This window comes from Aotus nancymaae, unplaced genomic scaffold (genome assembly GCF_030222135.1).
Source record: "Aotus nancymaae isolate 86718 unplaced genomic scaffold, 86718_ANA_hifiasm-v0.15.2.pri h1tg000115l, whole genome shotgun sequence".
In the NCBI taxonomy this organism is placed as follows: domain Eukaryota; kingdom Metazoa; phylum Chordata; class Mammalia; order Primates; family Aotidae; genus Aotus; species Aotus nancymaae.
This window is the reverse complement of record NW_026988530.1, coordinates 4,484,180-4,500,113: the sequence shown is the minus strand read 5'-3', so window position 1 is coordinate 4,500,113 and position 15,934 is coordinate 4,484,180. Positions and strand designations below refer to the sequence as shown.

Here is a 15,934-nt window from a genome sequence, read left to right as displayed (position 1 = left end):
ATGGGAGGCCATTGCCTTGTTTGGACTGAGCTCCTACACTGAGCTCCAGCACACTATGAAGTCACTCATGGTAGGTGTCATGCACAATTACACTGAACTTCTAAACAGGCACGTTTTCCAGAAATCACAAGACTCACAGCAACTAAGCAGAAGGGGCCCACTTGACCTGAGCCAGCATGATAAGGAAGCCCCTTCTGTGTTAACCCCATAAGTAAAGTAACTTTGTAATGACCAATATGCTTTTGTTCCCTGTTTCTACTTTCTTCAGCCCTTTTCTACCTATAAAGCCAACTTCCTCGGCTGTTTATCAGAGTACCCGTTCTATTTTATAGAATGAGATAATGACCAGCTCTAGAATCACTAAAAACAACTAATTACATCTTTAAACTAAACTTGTTGTAATTTTACTTTTTAAATTTTATTTTATTTTGTTTTATTTTTTTCTGAATTAGCGTCCAATATATGTAATTTTATTTTTTAACAATATCAATAAATGTGCCTTTATTCTAAGAGCTATATGAGGTGGTTTGATCATATTATTCACAGAATTATAAAGTTAGCATAAGAAAATTATTAAATGAAACTCTAAATTGTTTGTTAAATTGGTGACTGGTTATTAATCTTGAAGATAGGAAAGAAGATGTTCATGGATTAGTGTTGGTCCTGAAAGAACTTACTGTCTTGTTTAGGAGAAAAGACTCACGAAAAATAATCCAAAACAGAATGTAGTCAAGTTTCAAACTGTATGTTTTATAGATGTTCAGAGAATTGTGTTGTGTTGCTTTTTGTTATCATGAAAGGCCTTGTAAAACATGTGTGAGTAGAAGCCAGTTAGAACTGATTATGGTTTGTTTGTTTGTTTGTTTGTTGTTGCCCAAGCTGAAGTGCAATGGTGTGATCTCGGCTCACTGCAACCTCCACCTCCCGGGTTCAAGTGATTATCCTGCCTCAACCCCTCGAGTAGCTGGGATTACAGGGGCCTGCCACCATGCTGGGCTAATTTTTGTCTTTTTAGTAGAGATGGGATTTCACCAGGTTGGCCAGGCTGGTCTTGAACTCCTGACCTCAGGTGATCTACCTGCCTTGGCCTCCCAAAGAACTGAGTGTTTTTACAGGCTCCATCCCTTATTCCTGGAGTCATCTTAGGGAAATTTTCTGACATTTTATTGCCTTAGAACTCTCCTCTGTAAAGTAGAGAGAAAGATGCCTCACTTGCTTGCTGAGAACTAATGAGATACAATTTTGAGAAGTCATTTTTTTTTAATCCCCATGATTTTCACCAACCGTGATCACACTAAATTTGCCTCACTCGAATACAGTCATAATGGAATGCTGTTAGAACATATTATTCTAATATTCATTCCAGAATTCCTCTCTGTGAACTGTTTCTGTTCAGAATCCGTGTTCATAAATGCTGGGAGTTTGTCAGCTGGTGACTCCAGAGGACAGGGGAAGCTGCTATGCATGAGGTAAAAGGAAGAATGTGTTGTTTTGCTACTCAGAAGGACGGGGGAGGAGAGTGGGATAAAGGGTAGGGAGCAGAGAAGAGACAGGCCAGCAAAATCAAAAAGCAGGTGCTGCAGAGAAAGAGTCAGGAGAGAAACTTCAGTGGTGAGTGATAAAAATGGACCTGGGGGACAGGACGATACATAAGAAGAGATGTGCTTTTGCCCCCTGTCTCTCCAGTCATCAGGAGAGCCGATTGAACTTACAAATGCTTTGTTTCCATTTTTGGCAAACACAATAAAGGAGCTGTTTTATATCTGGCAGCACCTCATGTTGACCCAGATATAAATAAGAAACAAGAGCCCAAGAAGCAGAGGAAGTTAGGAGATAGTAAGGCGCTCAGAAATTAGCCAATGATCATGCAAGGGCTCTGGACTTCTGTAGCAAATGGAAATGTGAGGTTCATTCTAGGTTTATGTAAATACCCAAGGGTTAAATGAACTCCCTTATTGGATGTGACACCAATTTGTAAGGACATCAGAAAATAGTCCACATTGTTTCTAAGTTGGCTCCCTTACTTTTAATATATATCAGAGTTTAGAATATGATACCCCAAAATATGGCACCTTGGCATAAGCAGAAAGCTCACTCTCTGACTTTCTCCAACCTTCTCTCCAGAGGCCGTAAAAATCATTCTCCCTCCCTGTGGAGAATGAAGACCCGTTTGAGACAGGTGTGCTACTTTATACCCAGAGAAAGTGAATGAAGATATATACAACCAGAGCAAAATCTGAACAAACAGGCCTTTCTAAGTTCCCCCAGTTTGTTGATCATACCCTTTTTGATCAATCAGAGTTTTTTGTTTGTTTGTTTAGACAGAGTCTTACTGTGTCACTCAGGCTGGAGTTCAGTGGTGTGATCTCGGCTCACTGCAACCTCTGCCTCCCGGATTCAAACTGCTCTCCTGACTCAGCCTCTCCAGTAGCTAGGATTACAGGTGCCCACCACCACGCCTAGCTAATATTTATAGTTTTATTAGAGAAGAGGTTTCACCATGTTTGCCAGACTGGTCAATCCAACTTCGATGTGACTGTCCATTCTTTATCAAACCTAGGCATAAAAATACACAGTTTTTCCTAGGTCTTCGGGTCTTCATTTCTGAAGTTTCCTGTGTCAAATAAAATTTTGGTTAAATAATTTCGTTTTGCCTTTCTCTTATTAACCTGTCTTTTGTTATAGGTGTCAGCCACTGATTGTTAAGTTTACAATGGGTGTGCAGAAGATACTACTTTTTCTCTCCTGCACATCTAATGAAATTTTCAGTTTAAATCCTTAGGTGTAAACCAGTAATATCCCTGATCTTTGTTTTGTACTAACAGTCTTGACTTTTCCTAAATCAAGTACATCCTTGTGGATTATTACTCTCACCTATGTGGTCTTCAGAAAAGAAAAATAAAATTACTCTACTGGAGATCATGATGAGACAATATTCTATAAGTGGAGGTGCCTTATAAAACTGTTTCTGTTCCATTCGTGCACAGCTATTTTTAAAGTTATATTTTTAAAATTCACAGTTCTTGCTCTTTGAGACTTCAATTACAAAGTCAAGTATGGCTGCTCTTAACATTTAATTCACACTTGAGGCCAGGAGTTCAAGACCAGCCTGGGCAACATAGTGAGACCCTATCTCTACAATTTTTTCTTAATCAGCTGTGCATGGTGACATGTGCCTGTAGTCCCAGCTACTTGTGAGGCTGAGATGAAAGGATTGCTTGAGCACAGACATTCAAAGCTGCAGTGGGCTATAGTCATACCGCTGTACTCCAGCCTGGGCAATAGAACAAGATCCTGTCTCAAAAAAAAAAAGAATGATTCCTGCATTCAACAACGTTGCCTTTCATTTTGTCTGTTTCCTTTTCTTCCCAACCGTGACCTCCTTACTGAGTTATGCTCTAGGTCCCTGATTCCTTTTTAGATAGCCTCTGTAATTGGAATTGGAGGTGTGAGAGGAATACACATTCCCACAGAGCCTGCTGCAATAGTGTAAGCCTTATTCACACAGGCAAATTTTAACTGTGATGTCATCTCAGTAAAATGTTATACAATTTTGGTGTCATTTAAATATTCTGTGACACTGACCAGGCATGGTGGCTCATGCCTGTAATCCCAGCACTTTGGGAGGCTGAGGTGAGTGGATCACCTGAGGTTGGGAGTCTGACACCAGCCTGACCAACATGGAGAAAACCTGTCTCTACTAAAAATACAAAATTAGCTAGGTGCGGTAGCATACGCCTGTAATCTCAGCTACTCGGGAGGCTGAGGCAGGAGAATCACTTGAACTTGGGAGACGGAGGTTGTGATGAGCCAAGATTGTGCCATTGCACTCCAGCCTGGGCAACAAGAGCAAAACTCTGTTTCAAAAAAAAAAAATTCCGTGACACTTTCAGAGGGCACTTTCCAATACACAAAATCATCTCTTGCATTATCTGAGAGAATCACAACTCTGTTTTTAAAATTACTCTGAAATTTCTAGAAAACCAAACCAAACCAAAAACCTCACTATGTTTTTTATTTTACCAGAAAATAAACATTTTTTTCCCTGGTCATATTTAGGTTGTGGTGAGAGTTAAATAATATGCATGACATGAGAGAACATTATTTACCATAAATCTTTGTATAGACACTCCTATTTTATTAGCTATTTTCAGAATATCAGAAACTAATAATTCCCTTCATTTACACAGGCAACAGTGATCCTAGACCAAATTCCTTCTTTTCTCTCTCCAAATTAGTTATGATCACACTTTCTCAGGTTGGTCAACTATATTTAGGCATGAAGGAAAAGGCAAGACAGGCTGTCACTGGTCAAAAAAACACAGATACAAGAGTTTTTCAACTTAGTCGTGGAGAATTTCATGACATTCCAGGGTTTTTACTGCTTCTGTGGGTAAATTTTTTTTCCTGCTCCCATGTAGGAAATGGTTCAGCTTTGGTAAGCCATTTGGGCCTTCATTTCTGCTGTTTTGAATGTGCCGCTCTCAATTCCATGCGTGGGAAACCAAATTCCCTATGTGGCAGTATGGAGAGGTGGAATGTTTAAGAAGTGAGTGTGTCATGAGTGCTCTGCCCTCATGAATGAAATAATCTACTCATGACTTAATCTACTCATGACATTGATGGGTTAATGGATTAATGGGCAATCATGGGAGTGGAACTGGTGGCTTTCCAAGAGGAAGAGAGGCCTGAGGTAGCACGTTAGCGTGCTCAGCCCCCTCACTATGTGATGGTCTGCACTGCCGCAGGACTCTGCACAGTCCTCACCAGGAAGAAGGCTCTCACCAGACACTGAGCCATGCCCTTGGACTTTCAAGCCACCTGAATTGTAAGAAATTTCTTTTCTTTATAAATTACCCAGTTTCAGATGTTCTTTTTCTTTTTTAAAAAATTATACTGTAAGTTCTGGAGTACATGTGCTGATCTTGCAGGATTGTTACATAGGTATACACATGCCGTGGTGGTTTGCTGCCTCCATCCCCCCGTCATCTACATTAGGTATTTCTCCTAATGTTATCCCACCCCCTGCTATCCCTTCCCTAGCCGCCCCACCCCCCAACAAACCCCAGTGTGAGATGTATCCCTCCCTGTGTCCATGTGTACTCATTGTTAAGCACCTACTTATGAGTGAGAACATGCGGTGTTTGGTTTTCTGTTCTCGTGTCAGTTTGCTGAGGATGATGGTTTCCAGATTCATCCATGTCCCTGCAAAGGACATAAACTCATTCCTTTTTTATGGCTGCATAATATTCCATGGTGTATATGTGCCATATTTTCTTTATCCACTCTATCATTGATGGGGGTTTGCGTTGGTTCCAAGTCTTTGCTATTGTAATCCATGCTGCAATGAACATATGTGTGCATGTGTCTTTATGATAGAATGATTTATAATCCTTTGGATATATACCCAGTAATGGGATTGCTGGGTCAAATGGTATTTCTGGTTCTACATCCTTGAGGAATTGCCACACTGTCTTCCACAATGGTTGAAATTTACACTTCCACAAACAGTGTAAAGGTGTTCTTATTTCTCCACATCCTCTCCAGCATCTGTTGTCTCCAGATTTTTTAATGATCGCCATTCTAACTGGCATATGATGGTATCTCAATGTGGTTTTGATTTGCATTTCTCTAATGGCCAATGCTGATGAGCATTTTTTCATTAGTTTTTTGGCCACATAAATGTCTTCTTTTGAAAAATGTCTGTTCATATCCTTTGCCCACTTTTTGATGGGTTGGTTTGTTTTTTACCTGTAAATTTTGTTTTAGTTCTTTGTAGATTCTTGATGTTAGCCCTTTGTCAGATGGGCAGCTTGAAAAAATGTTTTCCCATTCTGTTGGTTGCCAGTTCACTCTAATGATTGTTTCTTTTGCTGTGCAGAAGCTCTTAAGTTGAATTAGATCCCATTGATCTATTTTGGCTTCTGTTGCCATTGCTTTTGGTGTTTTAGTCATGAAGTCCTTGCCTATGCCTATGTCCTGAATGATATTTCCTTTGTAACTGAGCACTGTGATAAATCCTCCTAATACTTTAGCTCACTTGTTCCTCATAACAATTCTATTTTACAAATGAGGGAATGGACTTAGACTAGGAAACTTGCCCAAGGTTTAGGATGAATATATTTCATCTTGAAAGATAGGTGTGATTTGAGCTGTCACCGGCAATATCAGACTTTTTATATCAGATTTGATTGATGATAGATGACATAAATTGGGTTCTTAATATGTCAAGCATTTTTCTAAGTGTTATTAACTTATCTTCACAGCAATATAAGAAGAGAGGTAGATTATTATTTGTATTTTGGAGATGAAAAATGCAGACATTGAGGGATTTAGTAGTCAGGCCTCAGAGGTCCTGTAGCTAGCTGCTAAAAGACCTTGGCAAAATTTAAACCATGAAAGTCTCTTTAATGGTGTGACTCTCTCTGCTGATTTGTTATAGAGCATTTTTTTAAAAAATTAGGTTTGAACCTGGCATGTGATGTGTAGATTATTTAAGATTTCATTTCCCATTTTGAATAATTTTCTATGTTTTCCTAGCTAAAGACATTTCATGTTAGTTTTTATTTTGATAGAATTATCTCATCAATATTTTTACATTACTGTCATCAAAAGGCTGTTGTTGAGATTAATCATGCAATGTGTTTAAAAGATGAAATAAAAGTCACATGTACACACCAACACACTCAACTGATTTATAACAAAGGTATAGAGACAGTTCCATGGAGGAAGGATCTTCTTTTCAACAAATGGTGCTGGAGCAATTGGACATTCGAAAAAATGCACCTTGACTAAAGCCTCATACTTTACTGAAAAATTAACTCAAAATAGATCATAGGCTTAATGATTAAATTTAAGAATATAAAACATTTAGAGAAAAATCAGAGAGAGAATATCTTCAGAGCTAGGCAAAGAGTTCTTATTGATTACACCAAAAGCATGATATGTAAAAAAAGTTTTTTTTTATAAAGTGGACCTTGAATTAGTCCATTTTCACATTGCTAATAAAGGCATACCAGATACTGGGCAATTTACAAAAGAAAGAGAGATTTAATGGACTTACGGTTTCATGTGGCTGGGGAGGCCTCACAATCATGGTGAAAGGCAAGGAGGAGCAAGTCACATCTTACATGGATGGCAGCAGGCAAAGAAATAGCTTGAGACATGGTAACTCCCCCTCATTGAACTATCAGATCTTGTGAGACTGATTTACTATCATGAGAACAGCATGGGAAAGACTCACCCTCATGATTCAATAACCTCCCAGCAGGCTTCTCACACAACACGTGGGAATTCAAGATGAGATTTGGATGAGGACATAGCTAAACCGTATCAGACCTCATCAAAATAACGAAGTGCTCTGTGAAAAACCCTGTTAAGAGAGTGAAAAGACAGTGAGAGACAATATTGTCTCACACAGTGAGAGACAATATTTTAAACCCATATAGGACAAAGAGATTGTATCTGGAATATATAAAGAATTCTTGAAAGTCAACAGTTTTAAAAATACAAAATGATCAAAAGACAGACATGTTTCCAAAGAGATGTGGATGGCAAATAAGCACAAGAAAAGGTGTTCAGAATCATTTGCCATTAGGAAAATGCACATTCACACAACAGTGAGACCACTGAAAACCTATCAGGATGGCTAAAATTAAAAGTAGTGGGCTTGGCATGGTGGCTCACACCTGTAATCCCAGCACTTTGGGAGGCCGAGGTGGGTGGCTCACCTGAGGTCAGGAGTTTCAGATCAGCCTGGCCAACATGGTGAAACCCCATCTCTACTAAAAATACAAAAATTAGTTGAGTGTGATAGCAGGTGCCTGTAATCACAGCTACTTGGAAGTTTGAGGCAGGAGAATGGCTTGAACCTGGGAAGCGGAGGTTGCAGTGAGCACACATCATGCATTGCACTCCAGCCTTGGCAACAGAGCAAGACTTTGTCTAAAAAAAAAAAAATAGTGATAACACTAAATGCTGATGATAATGCCAAGAGATGGAATCTCTTTAATTTTGTGGGAATCAAAAATGATAGAATCACCCAGGAAGTAGTTTGGTAGTTTTTTAATAGAAATATATGTACTATTTTTGTAACTTCTTATGAATCTGTATTTCAAATAAAAAAGAAACTACCTGTCAAACAAAGTAAGATAAGAATGGCTTGTTATATTTATCATTTTGTTACATTGTTTAAAATAACATCATTGATAATATACTCACAGTAGATGTGTGTAGTTATTTTTTAAAAAGTTTTGTCTCCAGCTGCTTCATATTAAAACGTCTGAAACATTCTAGCAATTCAAGAATAAAAATTTTCTTTAAAATGTTAGTCATGATCTGGCAAAATGCTTTTTTTTGAAAAAATTCTAAGAAACCACTGGGTGGCAGTAAAGGCTTGGGATTTTGTTCATTTGCCTGTTTTTTTGGAAAGCGGAGAAAACAAGAAACTAATTTGGTTCTGCTCTTAGCAAATAAAAAAACCTGTAATATAGATATTATTGGTGATTGGCGAGGTTTAAGCTGCAAATCCAATCATTAAGAAATAATATTGGTAAAGTTAAAGCAATAAATAACACACACTCTAAGGGATCAGATGCAGAGTAAAACTTTGTAAAAATAAACCTTAGGCTAACAGTCTAGGAGACAGACAAATTTAGAGAAAAAAAAAGAGTTTGGCATTGAGTGTTGTAATGGCATGTGGGATTTTCTGGTTCAAAATTTTACTGGCTTTCAGAAAGTCTAAGCAACTCCTTTATTTTTCGGCTTCCTCCCGTAACCAGGTTGCATGACTCAGGAGCTCAGCTCCCTCCCGGATTTCATGTTCCCCAAGGTTCTTGGCCTCTTTTGTCCCAAGAATGGGGGAAGGGGCCCTGGAGGTGCAGTGAGTTTACCATTCAAGAAAATATCGGACCCAAAGAGTTAGCAGAGAGTGATTTATTAGGCAGAGAGAGAGAAAGAGAGGAGAGAGAACTCCCATGCTGCCATGGGAAGAGAATCCGGAGGGTATATCCGCACAGGTAGAGAGGGAAAGATGGCTCCCATGTTGTTGCAAGAGGGGATCCCACAGAGGGAAATCCTATAGGTAAGGGAGCAGAGGAATTTTAACCCCAGAGTTATTTCCTCCTCATTCATGTTCTTGTCCAATGAGAGGAATTCTTTCAAACTTCCTCTGGAGTAATTGATCTTCAGCTCAGATCTCAGATTGGTTGCTTAGGCCCACAACAGAGCCTCTTCTCCCAGGGCTTCTGGGGGGCTTTCTGAAGAAAGAAGCTCACCTGGAATTTCTACTTAGCCCATGTGTGGGAAAGTTAGACAAAGAACTTTACCTTTGAAACCCCTCTGGTCCCGGATGGGGGTGTAGATGGAGGTATGGCGCTGGGAAATTCTTGCCTTTGAAACAGACCATTTCCTTAACACAGTCTCTTTCACTGGGGCTAACAATGAATTAGACAAAATCAAACTGCTCTTCATTTCTTATTTGGAAATAGTCTTTCTCTTTTAAATTTATAGATTAAAGTAATCCAGAATATGAGGAAAATTATAGATTCTCCTCTATAGGAGACAGAATATATCACATTTTAAAATATGGTATCACATTTCAAAGTACTTAATGTCTTTTCATTTTGATAAAGCTGAGAGAAAATCTCTATACAACCTATTGCATTTTTCATAAAATTTACTTGCCAGGACCAAATTAAGACACTGACTTTAAATAGCAAGTTTGAAGAGATCCTATGCTTTTCTTCACAGCTTAACCTCATTAATATATCTCATTCTAAATATATTTTGTCATCAAGGATGAGGCACTTATTTGCATATGTTACTGTTCTTTTGTGTCATCCTAATGTCAGGTAAAATAAAACAATGGATATTAGATCTGGCCCTACCCAGGTAAAGACACATTCAAAATCTCTGCTGAATATTTGTAACAGTATTATCAAAACAGATTTCCATGTGAATCAGGCATCAAAATAATTTACAACCAAAAGGTCCAGTTTTTAGCCTGTCTTCTAAACCTTATGGCTACAGGACAATGAGGATGGAGCAGAATGTCTGTAATGAGACAACTACAGTGAGATTGGGATAATAATGCATTGTATCATTGTGTGATTTGAGTGTGAAGTACCGTAAGAAAGCTTAGCACTGTTCCTATCTCAGCAAACGCCCAGTCATTCCTCTCTGCAGTGAGTACATGATTGAGGTTAGAAACTAATAATGTATAGTTAACTCTTAGCACAGCAGACTGTTTAAAGATAAAGAGCTAATATTAATGCCTTGGTAGAGAGAGAAATCTAATATTTCCTCATTTATTCTTATTTACTTTATCTACATCAGCAAATTGAAGAAATATGGTTTTCATATTTTCATATTTCAATGTAGTCATACTTCTGTATATCCCCTTTCTATGGAAATAGCAAATTAAGCTTTCTGAGGACTGTGGATGTCCGTAAGGTCTGTTTTTTCACTAGAAGCATAAGATTCATTATTTTCTCTTTAGTTCTGTGAGTCAACCATAAAACAGTTAATTCACAAATAATATGGCTAAGTCTACTATAATTGTTTCATAACAAGATGAAGCAATTAAAATGTCCTCACCACTTCAATATTGATTAACTTTCTACTTTTTCCTTAGCTTTGATCACAACATTATCTTTGATTTCAAGACTGAAATGTTTCCTGAGGAAAATTCTCTGGAGACACCAAGGCCAATGAAGAGAGAGTGACAATTGACAGTGATTCTTAAAAATCCACTGGAGTATACACTTTTTTTTTTCAAAAATATGTTAAAGCATTTAAAAACCTTGCATAAAATGTATTTTTCATTTCTCTTCACTCTACTGACCTCTATCCCTACTTTTTCAACTCCTACATTTTTTCTGTTTGTCCTTTGCTTGTGAACTTGTCACTTAACATCCTGTCATTGGTTCAGGTGAATCTTTTGGAGAGGACATGTAATACAGATAGCTACAAACAAGCATTCAGAGAATCTGGGCTTGGCACTCAAAGTATAGGTGTTACTTTTATGAAGATTTCAGGGTTAAATATCATTATATTTAAATAAAGCTACGACCTTACCCAGATGATTAGAAGCTGCATTTCCTTGAAGTTGATCTCTACAATCTCCTAGCAACAACATTTAAATGACTTCTTTTTAATACTTTTAGGAAAAGTGATGGAGGAGTAGCTTAATATTTTACTGTAGGAGTTAATTGGAGTCCTATGTGCAGCATCTGTACCCTAAAGCAGCACATTCCCGAGAAATTGCCTGAATCTTGCATGAAAAGAAATTGTCCACAACATCATAAGGAGGCCATTTGGAACTACACTTGCAGCAAATTTCAATACTTTATGCCTTAAAATAGTACTGTGGTAGATAAGTCAGAGCATTCCCCCAAAAAGTGTTTTTGACGGCAGTGACCTGATTGCCAGGACTTGTAATTTACATGGAACCTATCTCAGATTGTTTCTTAAACAGCATCGCATTTGTGAAAGGAAAAGAAAACTGGGGGTTACCAAAGTCACTAAGCTAAAGGGAAAAGTCAAGCAGCGAACTACTTAGGGCAAACCTGCCTCCAGTTCTATTCAAAGTCATTCCTCTGCTCACTGAGATAAATGCATATCTGATTGTTTCCTTTGAAAAGGCTAATTAAAAACTCAAAAGATGCAACCATTTGTCTCTCATCTACCTGTGATCTGGAAGCTCCCTCCCTGCTTGAGTTGTCCGGCCTTTCCAGAGAGAACCAATGTACATCTTACCTATATTGATTAATATCTCATGTCTTTCTAAAATGTATAAAACCAAGCTGTGCCCTGACCACCATGGGCACATGTCATCAGGACCTCCTGAGGCTGTGTTATGGGCAAGCATCCTCAATAGTATAATCAGCTATAAAACTCTGACAGGTGCTCTTGAATGCAGTTTTCTGATAACTTTGGAGACTATGACATCAGAATAGAGGAAAAACTCAGGACTCATGGAGAGCTGAAATGTTCATAAATATCAGGCAGAACAGGAATTAACTGCATGGACTGAACTAATAGATTACCGAAGTAATTGTTTTGACTTTTTGTTTAAAATGTTACTAGTTCTTTGTTTTGTTTTTCAGAGTCAAGGAAACGTTTCTTTTGAGCTATTGACAGTTTTTAACAATTAAGTATACTCCTATGAACAAAATTTGGAGCATATTTGTTTCTCTCTACCTGATTTCTCCACAATTTGTAAACTATTTATGAGTATTCTCAATTTATGGCAATATAGTTATTTGCATAAGTGCAAGAAGAATCTGTTTTCATTCGTAACAGGACACAATTAGAGAAACTGGTTGTTTTACCAAGGCTTTGACTGGAATGGAGTGTTTTCCTTTAAGGAATCAAACTTGACTTATACAACCAATAAAAGCCTCTTGGGAAAACTGGTGGCATACCTTGTCTACACAGTCCCTGTACAGAGTTCCTGACCTGTGATAAGTAAAGATCATCACTTTCTGACAGATCCAGGAACCCCAAATTATCTTGGGACCTCAAGAAGAGAAGAATTCACCCAACTCACACATATTTGATGGTACACACATGATGGCTGGGCTTGGCTTTAAATAAATCTTATCTGAGATTCTTTCTATGGAACAAACTTCCATCAAAGCCAATTTGTATTTATTTATTATTTATTATTATTTTTTTTTGAGATGGAGTTTCACCCTTGTCACCCAGGCTGGAGTGCAGTGGAGCAATCTTGGCTCACTGCAACCTTTGCCTCCTGGGTTCAAGTGATTCTCCTGCCTCAGCCTCCCAAGTAGCTGGGACTACAGGCACCTACCATCATACATAGCTATTTTTGCATTTTTAGTAGAGACGGGGTTTTACCATGTTGGCCAGGCTGGTCTTGAACTCTTGATCTCAGATGATCTGTTCACCTTGGCCTCCCAAAGTGCTGGGATTACAAGCATGAGCCACTGTGCCTGGCCCATCAAAGCTAATTTAAAAAGCCTATATGAAAAATAATTATTCTTGCTGCACTTTATGCAAATAATCTGGCCAGGTATAATAAAGCAAATGGGTTCTACCATGATTTGTCTTTAGTAAACATGGGAAACTGGAAAGAGAAAAATTATGTTTTAAAAACTATAGTACACCTATTGTTGGATTCTAGTCTTGCCTAATGTTTTTCAGTTTTTATTATTCAGTTTTGACTGAATTCTAATTTTTTCTGACTACAAGTTTCCAAAATAGTGTTTTCAATTTTTCTTCTTCTTTCTTTTTCCCTTTCCCCTGCATTTTTCCTATTTTGAAATCGCCAAGAACATAGGTGTGCTTTCTTAAAGCCCCTCGATCTGAATCTGGACAACTTAAACTTTAGAAGAAAATAACAGCAACCTATCTACCTACATAAGCCACTTTCATACCTGCCTACTGATGTATGGAATTCTGAGGAATGTGGCCCCTATGGATTTTCCAGGATTGTTATTTTGTTTGTTGTTATTTTTCTCTCTTCCTCTCCCTAATTTCTCTTCATATGCCTTGTGACTTCTCAACCTTCTAAAAATGGGCTTTTCTAATAGCTTGGCATTTACTAGGAATAAACCATTCTAGCCATGAGCCATCAGACAAAACCTAACACCAGAGACCCATTTTCTTCTAAAATTCTTTCACCAAAAGATTTTTTAAAAGAAAGGAGTTGGGGGCGGAATGTCTGCTAGATATAAGATGTAAAAGCCATATAGCTTCTTTATGTCTCAATTTCCTTGCCGCTACATTGTTAAATTTGTATACTAATATTTACTAGGTTGCAGAAGGGATCAAATGGGAAAATTTGTCTAAGGTACTTAGCATAGTATTTGTCATGAAGTAACTTATTGTCTTTTACATAGTGCATGTTTTTTGAGGCATTGGTTGCTAAATTAGTAATTTTTGGCCAGCAGCTGGGTCCAGGTTATCTGAGGCTTTGCCATTCTAAGTGTGATCAGAGGAACAGCAGCACTGGCCTCATCTAGGAGCTGGTTAGGTCTACAGAATCTCAATCACAGTTTCTGGCCTAGGCCTACTGAACAGAGACTTGCAATGCAGCGAGATTCTGCAATGATTTTTTGTTTTATGCACATGAGATTTTGAGATGCACTTAAACATAGGGTATTTTCTCATTCTTATTGGCCTCTATAATAGGTAAGTCAGCTTACTTCCTCCCTTTCTATCCATTGTACTATCCCTCTGTGTCTCAATACACATACAGATACATACAGGCACATACGTACACCTATATATGTGTTTATATGTGAATTTATATGTATATTCATTATATGTATGCTTTGTGCCAGGCAGTATGATAAAAACTTAGGTTTGTTAGTGAACAAGATTGTCTTTGCTCTCCTAGAATTTGAAATCACTGGAGGACAAGCATCATGAAGAAAAGGGGAATCCCTCTGAGGACATAAAGTTGAACCAGGAATAGGTAGCAGGAGGATTCACAAGAAAGAAAGTAGACATCCCACCTGAAATTCATGAATTGGTCTTTCTACACAGCCAGTGGTAAGATCTGATGAGCAGTCTCAGCCTCATGACATTAAAAATGTATTTCTATGAGCTTGGGGAATCCTGTGAATCCATGGGTTGTCAGTTGAATCAGTTCATTCAATAATTCTTGAGGTTTCTTGGTCTAGACTAAATTCACTTTGGTGTGAGCTCAAGGGAGTCTCTAATTATTCCATTAGAAGATTCAGTTTATAGCCTCTCCTCCTAAACTATACTAGGTGAATGTAATTAAGAACTCTCAAAGGGAAGCTTGCTAATTAGAGCTTATTTATTACCAAGCTTTGTAATCATACAGATTACTATTATCATTATATCATAGATTTCAAATATATGGTAATACCAATAATTATTCATTAGATACTAGTAGATTATTATTCAACAGATAGTCAATAATATCATGTTATAAAAATATGTAATTATTATAATTTATAATATTTTCATGCATCATAATCAGATTTGTGAATGGCTTTGATTTTCTATTCCAAGATATAATAAAGTATAAAGCTTGAGCTTTCCTCACAGATGTGATTCCTCAGTTGATTGTTCCTCTATTCCGTAGCCTGATCTCTGATCCCAGAAGTTACTTACCAAGAGGTTAGTACATAAATGAGTTTCATAAAGTTCTCCAAACTGAATAGGACTTTGTCTCATATTGCATTGTTACACAGAGATTTGACATTTTTAAAACCTCCGATGCCAGAGAAATAAGGAAGCACATTTGCTAACCTAAGAAAAGTAACCTTGTTTGGTGGGCTGAGGAAGTTAAGGAAACTGTCTTTGGCTCTCCATGGGTGTATTGACTGATTTACATGCTTGCATTTACTTTTAAATTGTGTGCATATTGAAGTCTTCTCTCTCTTTATGGCTTTTATTCACAGCAAAGCATACAGACCATTTTGAGGGGTGTACTGATTGGTAAGCATTTGCTTTCCAGTACTCAAAAATCCTATCTGGACACCATACCACCATATGAGAGAAGCTTATAAGGTAGGTACTGTCGTTATTACTATTTTTTAAGAGAGGAAACTAAAGCTCAGTAGTGTTTATCACTTGAGCTTGTGATGAAATGTTTTTCCCAAAAGAGGCTGCATAGTCCAAACACTTAAATACATCCAGTAAAGATTCACCTAGATTAATTGCTTTTCACCCAGTCTCAAGGTGATGATAGGATAGCCCAGTTTTCTTTGGGAATATTTTATGTTACCACATTTTTTTTCTCAGCTACACATATTCTTAGCTATCTTTTGTCTAAATTTGTATGGAATTGAAATTTTATTTCATTTTACAGCAGCTTTATTGTGATATTACTTCCATACCACACAATTCACTCACTTAAAGTATGAACTTCAAGATTTTTAAATGTATCATTCCATTTATTTTATTTTCTTAATTAATTTTTAAAATGTATAAT

General features: G+C 37.6%; 1 long non-coding RNA gene across 1 annotated transcript; it reads left to right on the top strand.

Annotated features, from left to right (window-relative positions):
- The first annotated feature begins 14,452 nt into the window (after positions 1-14,452).
- Positions 14,453-15,479, top strand: LOC105718848 (uncharacterized). Its single transcript, XR_001107842.2, has 3 exons — positions 14,453-14,520; positions 15,046-15,117; positions 15,402-15,479. It is a non-coding gene; the product is annotated as an uncharacterized LOC105718848 (long non-coding RNA).
- Positions 15,480-15,934: the final 455 nt, after the last annotated feature.